Here is an 8,917-nt window from a genome sequence, read left to right as displayed (position 1 = left end):
GGTGCTGTCAAAATTGTGTTGGTCTTCTAAGTTGTAAACAGGAAGAGTCCGATTTATGTAGTGAGACCCTATAGGCCTTGTAGATGCTGTACGAAATTTGAAAGAAAAAAAGATTAAATTGAAAAAAAAGGCCAATTGGGTTTGCCAATTAATGAATCATGAATAGCCTTCTAAGAGTGGTCTCGGTAAATTCAGGCAAAAGTGACTTACCCATGAATGAAAGCATGAAATGTTCAATAAAATTATTCTGCATCCAGTAGAACAAACAACCACTAGGAAGGCAGTATGCAATGTGTTAATTATTGGAACTATCCTACCAATTTGATTTAAAACTGTCTCATTGCTATTTATTTCTCAATAAAATTGTGGGAAAAAATGGAAAAAAAAAAAAAAAATAAACTTGCTCTGGTGGACAAGTCTGATTCCAGAGCATATTCTGAGATTTCAACAATTCTTGATGTCATGTCAAGAGGTCTTTGATGACCATAACTAATCCACAAGAAGTAGAAGAACAATTTGAAAGCAATGCTTTATTTATCTTCACTTAAATCCAGGTGTTCGCTCCCAGCCTCTGTCTTTATAACAACCATCTTTTGGGAGTCTGTATGAAGGGCAAAGACATCTCTGTAAATTAGTTTCAATGTTAGAATAACCCAGGCACAGAGACTGTTACAAGATGAAATTTAAAGGCCCTCAGGCTAATGAGGTGATGGCTTGGAGGTGTAGGGTCCTTCTTAGGGCTCATAGTGTGACTCTCCCCTCCAGTATCTAGAGCATTCTTTTGAACTTAGATTAGCTGTGAGATTTTAGTTAACTTACACGGCTGATGTAGTAGTACGAGACATTGAGCCCTGAATCAGTGATTTGAGGAGGTGAAGACTGGAGCCACTTCTGTTATTCTCTATGCTGAGAAAGCTAGGCTCACTAGAGGAGCTCCTCCAGCTGGTCTTTCATTCTAACTTGTTACTTCTTGCTTTCAGTCCAACGCTTTCAGTAACTTCTAAAGGTCTACTAAGTCACCTGGCTTCAACTCCAGTTCACAAGCTAATTGTTGATCTGTTCAAGTGTGACAAGATTTCAGTGAAAAGTTTAGATGAGGAGGAAAAATGTGATGAGAAGAGAAAGAAAAAACACAAAAGTAGGTCGTCACACACAGGTGAAGTCCTCACACCCCTGTCCTTTGGAAGACAATGCCAGAGGAAAAATTTTTTTTCTTTTTTTTTTTTTGAAATAAGAAATATAGGAAGTGACATAGAATGGAAAGTGGGTGACAGAAAATCAAACATGGAAGATAGAGAAACCCATATGATTATAATTCTCCGTGAGAGAAGTGTCCTTGTGATTTATATGCATTCATCAGTGATCTAGCAGCTTCCTGTCAGCTGGGGGAGGGACCACTACATTTCCTTCACCTATGATGGATCTGTTTGATAATATCTCCTTCAATTTGCAGCTGCTAGAGTCCTCCTTTACACTTGTATCCACAAAACACATTTCTACAAGTAAAGTCTTCTACTGCTCTTTACATTTATCTACCTTTATCTTTGTCTCTTTTGCCTCTGACTCAACCAGTGAAGGCAAACTGGACAGCAGAGCTGTTTTTTGATGGTGTCCTGAATGGGCAGCCTCAATTACTTCTTTATTTCTTTATTTATTTGCTCATTTGTTTTCTGTGTGTAGGCGGTGTAGCAGCATGCGTCCTGGATCTATTAATTGTCATGTCTTCAAGGGCACAATGTAATTTGAAATATATCTGATTGCATGTGATGCAATGAGGAGTCGCACTCCAAGGGTGTCCTGCTCCCAGGAGAGCATTTTCCTATTGCTGTATGTGATAAGACTGCAAAGTTAGGGACTGCATTTCCAAGTGAGACTTACAGAAATCAGTCTTTTGACTTTACAGCCATGCCTGCTACCTCCAAGTGTTCATCCTAAGTGTTTTATAGCTTATAGTAAGCACTTTTACTTCTCCTTACTGCTGGAAGGTGATAAAAGACTGAACCCTCCATTGTACAGACTATGTCTTTCTTCCTTCTAGAAGTTGGAAAATTTTTGATGTTTACGTAGTAATGACTCAGAAGATAATTAACTGTTCTTCAAGTAGCTGTGGAATTATTTTAAATTGTGCAGTGACTCAAGAAGTTTAACTACACATCTGAACAAAGATCCCAGAACAAATTTCAATCTTACATTGATATAACTAAAAGCAGTTTTTTAATCTTTGAAATTCTATTTATCTTTTTCCCACAGATGATAGAGGCTTGCAGAGGAATCAAAACAAAAGCAAGATTTAAATTTGCTACTCATCTTTTCTCAACTGTATGGAAAGAGGCAAATCTGTAGCTCAAAGGAAAGGACATGCTTGGTGATCTTGCCACTTCAGGGAAAGCGTAATAGCCACCGTCTCACTGTGAAAGCCTAGATAGGCCTGGTCTCGCACCCTGGAGGCCCGTAGGGCATGATTCCTCCAGTGGAGGAGGATCCCCAATTCTGTAGCAGCCCTCTGCAGTTTGCATAGCACAGAATGGTGAGCAGATGCTGTCCCCTCCTCAGGCTGTGCTTCGGTGACAGTCCCATGTGGGCTCCGACTTTAAAGAAGTAAGAACATCTGACTGAAAGTAATGAAACAGTTATGGCCTAAGTGGTCTATACACAAGTATCCCAAAAATCCTTTTAAGATATTCCAGAGGTGACACTAAGCCTCAGTTTAATTTAATACCTATTTAATTCTTTATACTTCTTTTCATACATTTTTTAATATACTACACTATATAACCATGCTGCACCATCCTGCTTTTCTTTTAAATCTGAGCAGACTTAAGGGGCTCACTGCTGATCAGAGGATGAAGGAGAAATCTGATGTGTAAGGACACAGCCCTCCAACTAATCTTTCTGTTAATAAGCAAGGGTTAGACTAAACTACAAAATTTGGAAGTTGTTGGCTTTAGCCCAAGCCTTGCACTACTACAGAATGAGTATTCAAGCTTAAAGACATGAAAGGGTGTGGGAACAAAATTTTATTAAACTCCTCCAAAACTCCTCAGATACACTACATATATTAGCCCATCTAATAACTATAACCCATTTTTAAAAAGTAGTTGTTATTTCTGTGTTATAGAAGAAGAACACTGAATCTCTTCAATAATAGTAGACACCACTGGGTGCTTCTTTTCATGTTTAAAATTCACTATATCATACAATCACTTATCTCTCCAGCCCACAGTCTTTCCAAACGTCAAAATAAAAATTCTTGCCCCATCCTTTTCATTCATGTAATATCACATCATATGTCCAACATTTTATGATAGTAAACATTATATGAATATCAGATATTGTTATTATAGTATATTTCAGAGATTTTGAAGATTTTTCAATCTACCACAATAAAGCATATATCATAGTAAAGCAATTCACCTATTTCTTCTTTATTTCCTAGTGTATATAACACTTAAACCAGGGCCAGTGAGATAGGTCAGTGGACTAAAGTGCCTGTTTAGGCAGAGTACAGGTACCGGGGTTCAATCCCCAGTGTGTGCGTTAGCCCCAGCCCTGGGGCTCATTGAGATAGGTGATTGAGACTGGGCGTGGTGGTGTACACTTATAATCTCAGCACTTAGGAGGCTGAAAACAGGAGGATCACAATGAGTCCAGTTAGTGTAGGAGACCCTATAGATCCTGTGATAAATACATTTTAAATAACAAAACAAAACACACTATTCTGCAGGTTACTAGGTGTCCAGTAACATTATGTCTAAAAATTACATACTTTAATTTAAAATTACTTTACTGTTAAAAGTTAGGAAAGTAAAGCTGGGTACAAAATCCTTGGGAATTGAAGTTTATTGTTGTAGTAAAGAACAAGGAAACCAATAGGAATCCCTGAGGGTCAGCTCTAAACCTCCAAATTCTTTTTTATTTCTGCCTGAATCTAATCTTAGAACATGGTAATGATGCGGAGATGAACCAAAATGATGGCTAATTCAAAATTCCTTAAATTTGGCATTTAACTAGGTGGCTTTATTTTAAATGTATTTGCATAGTTCTTGGAATTCATTATACTTAAAATAGTGTTGTAAAACCAGACTAAGGACTTCTGACTCAGAAGAGTCTGGGTTATTTTAATGATGGTTTATTCCATCTGTTTTTTAGAAATCTCCCTGATTCCACACTCTGATGCTGGTAATTTATAGCATCACTTCCCAGGAAAATTGTCTTTCCTTCCAGAGTGGAATGATTCTGTGCTGATTTACTAAAGGTTTTATTTGAAAGACTGAAGTTTCAAAGCAAATGGTATTGAGCTAAAGGGCTAACATATTCTTGAAGACTTCCTTTCCAGCTACATATTGAATATTTCCACATTTTATAAATAAAGGAAGATTCATAAATTTGTAAAAATAATAAGGTAAAAAATTCCTGTGGAAGAAAGCTAGTATTTCCTTAAAACATCAAAAATATTCCACCTGAATTGTTTTTCGCTTATATATCTTTAGTTTTCACTTAACTAATTTTATAAAAAAGAAAAAAAAATCTCAAATATAATGATTTCCCAAAGGAAAGAACACTCAAAATGAATGATATCCCCACCATTAAATTAGGGACCAAATACATTGCAACTTTTTGTCACTATTAACTATGTATAAGACTAAGTCTTTAACTATGTATAAGATTATGTCATTACACAATTATGATACTAAAATAAAAAACAAAAGGGGCATGATTCATTAACTCCAAGCTTATTTTAATGCAGACTTAATTTCCATTTGGAGCAAAGGAATTATATATATATTTATGGAATAGAGATTTAAATAAACAATAATTTTATGAGAGACTGAATAAAATATATTTATTATCTATGAAAATATTGGACTATACTCCTGAGAAATATAAATAATTTATATAAAGCTAAGCATGCATAACTATAAATGCAACATTGGTATATTTGTAGCCTATAATGCATGTTAACTATAAAGAGATACTTCTTACAGCAAATAAACACGCAATATCTGGCACATATATATCACTTATATTATGGATATCCTATCAGCAAATGTGCTATTAAATAATTTGTTGATTCAACTGTAATTTATCATTTCTTTTCTGGATCCAATTGTATTTATAATTTTAGAACTACAACTCCCAGCCTTGTGTAGTATAGTTAGATTTGTCAATGCACTGGCTCATGTAGTCTGCATAAAATACATGGTATAAAGCCTTTGCAGAGATCTAATGCTTGAGATTTTTATGAGTGCATTGATTTTTCATGTCACTTTTATGGATTTGAATATAGTGAGCAGGGAAGGTAAAAGTTTGCTTGCTTGTATTTCCTATTATTTTTAAAGCTGATTTTATAAAATCAGTTATATAGTTAAGGTAGATAACATCCTGATAGTTAATGGTTCACAGTTCAAGTCAGCAAATACTTAAACACCTATTTAATTCTTTATACTTCTTTTCATACTTTTTAAATGCAACATAGATTTAGTGCACAGAAGTGGTCTTTGCCTGAAGCAAAAACAAACTGTACATTCTTTCTTCCCTTTGCTTATATTTTTGTATTATAATCCAAGAATTACCTTTACCTTGTTCTATAATCCAACAATACTCTTTAAGTTGGCTTCCTAGTAGATACTTTTAATGAATTTTAAGGAATGTTGAAGTATTAATTAATTTACTCCTTACCTATGAGAAAATTATCAGACATTTAATAGATGACTTAATAACAGTTTATTAAAATAAATTCACTTTATATCACATTTTAGTGTTACTGCATAAATAATGTTTATGTCACTAAATTCAGTAAGTCTCCATGGGTAAATTACAAGAAAGTCACTGTCTTTAGTAACCCAATGAGTAAAGATAAAAGCAAGTAATTTCAATGTAATGTCGAGTGTGATGAGCTCATATCAAGAAACCAAGTAAAATGGTAAGGTCCTGACACTGAGAGAGTTCTGCAGAGTTCATTCTCTGTATTACACCACTACATCGCCTTCACCTGCTATGAATCCCACCCAAAGTAAAGGGACATTCTTTGACCCTTTCATTTGGCACAGATACTCACTTTGAAAAGGTTCAGACCTTTGTAAATCTCAACTAAGTCAAGCAACATACAACAGTGCAATGATTTTCCATACATCTCTTTATATTTTTATGACTTATCCAGGCAGAGCTTTGGAGATAAACTCTAGAAATACACAATTATCAACCACAAAGTGTAGTACTAATGCATCATTCTAGGTGGGTGAGCATTTATTAACATCATAGTATAGATGACATGACCCTAGGAGCCTTAGTTACTCAACAGGTGTGCCTATCACACGGTCAAGCCAACTTCCTCTTTGATATAAGTTCACTCAAAATGTTGGGAACCTGGATCTTTATATCAGTGTTTCTTATTTTGTATAGTCAGGTGATCTGTAATTTGCCTGTGTAACAGTTGTCATTTAAAAAGCATAGCTCTATAAACTGAGATTATTACTTTGGCTTTTTCCATTCATTTTTTATTTGAATCTTTTATGGATTAAAATAGTTACTGCCTTAAATCTGAATTTGAAAAAAAATAACGTTCTGAAATTGTGTTATTCCTGTGCTAATATTTTATTAGGACTGTTTTAGCCACATTGCAGATGGGTTATTCTGCAGTTTATATGGTAAATATGTTTGTTTTGGAAATTTTAATGTAGAATAAAGAACTTCTAAAATTTAGAGACATAATCTCCTGCTAAAAAGTACTACATTGTGCCCTGGTGCTTGGTGTTCAGCCAATCACCTGAGTTAATAAAAAGTGGGTACATATTCTACCATACTTTTCATTTACTTGTAAGTAAAAGATAAATTGAAAAACTAAACAGAGGTGAAACTCAAAGTAAAAAATATATGTTATATAGGTTGTCATGGCAAAATTTCTACACAGTGAATTTTTTCAGTGGATCAATTTTTATGGGTCTGGCAATTTTGCTGACAACCAATTAGCAAAATTACTTCAATTCCTTCTTTATTTGCCATCCATATTAATAATCTCAAATAACAATTTTGAATAGCAATCTGTGTGGTTTTAACTTTGCTATGGATAAACTATCCCAAAATGGTAAAGGGCTCTAAAGACCTTACTTAAATCTTTACCCTGTCCTAGAAAAGAAGTCTTGTTAAGTTTATTCATGAGTGCTGTTTGGATGGGGGCATGGAACGTAGGGAACCATACATCCTGAGTCTAAATGCTGGACCGTATTAGTTTACATGACATACATTTACTATGCGCCTATTGTATTCCAAATTAGTTTTAGTGATGACAAAATGAGTGAGGAAAATCTGCCTTTGTTTAATGTATAAACTGATGTGCTTTCAAAATGGACAGAAGAGGGTAACAGTTAGGTGCTAAAGGACACTCAGAGTAATTCTCTGTGACTTAGTAAATATCATTCTTATTGTGTTGAGCTGTTTGGGTGAGAAAAATACAAGGAGAAATATAGTAGAAGATGAGATACATTTACATAGGAAAAATTTAATTTTTCTCAGTAGGAAAGAGAAGCACAGGGTACATAGTGTACATTGCACAGCTTCATTCATGATCTAGAATAAGACAGCAAACAGCCTGTTAATTTAACTCTAAGTGACTCTAATTTAAGAGGAGATGTGAATATTATCACCAAAGACAGAGAATTGATGTTGCAAAAAAAGTGTAAACGAAAAATCAAATGAAAGCTGGCAAGAAGCAGCCCGCATCCATTAAGTGAACTTGTGCTTCCCAAAGATGAGCTTTGAATTCTCAAGCACACATAGAAGTTATTCCCAAAAGCATCTCTATAGTAGAAAAATACACACTTGGATGTGAAGATGCTAAATGATACCTATGTCTGGCTACATTTATGAGAACAAATATGGAAAGAAAAATGTAACATGACTTCTAGTGGCAATATCTTGTCACCCAATTTAAGTCAGAGTCTCACTCCAAATGGATTATACAATTCACCTAAAATAATTGTAAAATTAGATCTTCATACCTTAAATGAAGTATTCAAAAGGATTCAGCTTTTCTCTTCCTGTGAGAGAGATGAGTTTGCTTCTACACCCCTATATGGACAGCACAGCATATGGGATTTTCATCAACTTCTTTTCTGTCTACGGGTGTTGAATCTCTCTGCCCACCTGTTTTGACCTCAGAGAAAAACCTGGCTTTGACTCTACTTAGAAAATGCAGGACAACATGGTTTAAATTGCTCTACTGTGGTACTGCCAGCTCTTTCTGTCTCTCATGCCCCAGAGTATGGAACAGCTGTCTCAACAGCTGTGAGCAGGTTCTGAGACTTCCTTCCTGTGAGAGACGAAAGTCTTGCCAAAGGAATACAGAGAGAAGGTGGGGTGGATTTATGTGCTGGAAAATTGAAGGAAAAAACTGCATTCACCATGAAACATTTCCTTCTTCATTGATCTAGTTCTTTATTTCTCTTTCCACTTTCAGAAAGAACATTTGATTTCTAAAATAATAGTCATTTAAACCAACATTCATCCTTTACATTCTTTGAAACACTAACTATAAAATGTGTTTCTTCATTCCCATTCATTCACTATAATCAGAAGTGCTGCTAGTTAAATATCTTGCCGTCAGACATCCTGCTGCCCTCCATACCTGGAATGAAACTTATCCCAGATGGTGTTTGCTTTAACTCCGTTAGTGTCACATCTATCCATTTACTCTTGCTCATTCCTATGAATGGCCATTCTTAACTCTTCAGGGTACAAAGTGAACTCTCAAATTTTCTCTAATTCCTACAAATGTGGAGCAAAATTTGAACCTACCATTATACACAATGAGAGGAAACATTAATGAAAGAAAAACATAGTTGAGTATGGATGAAGAGAGCCACAATAGCAATCGGGTAATTCCGGAAAATATTTAAACAGATGGAATTCTTTGTGAATG

At 35.0% G+C, this 8,917-nt stretch overlaps 1 protein-coding gene across 4 annotated transcripts in view; it reads left to right on the top strand.

The window, feature by feature from the left end:
* The window catches only part of Lsamp (limbic system-associated membrane protein), a 692,964-nt gene that overhangs the window by 360,886 nt on the left and 323,161 nt on the right, over positions 1-8,917 (top strand). The gene's annotated exons all lie outside the window — the stretch shown is intronic.

Source organism: Octodon degus, unplaced genomic scaffold (genome assembly GCF_000260255.1).
Source record: "Octodon degus isolate 3935 unplaced genomic scaffold, OctDeg1.0 scaffold00053, whole genome shotgun sequence".
In the NCBI taxonomy this organism is placed as follows: Eukaryota; Metazoa; Chordata; class Mammalia; order Rodentia; family Octodontidae; genus Octodon; species Octodon degus.
Note: the sequence above shows the minus strand (reverse complement) of the source record. Positions and strands in the feature narration are given on the sequence as shown.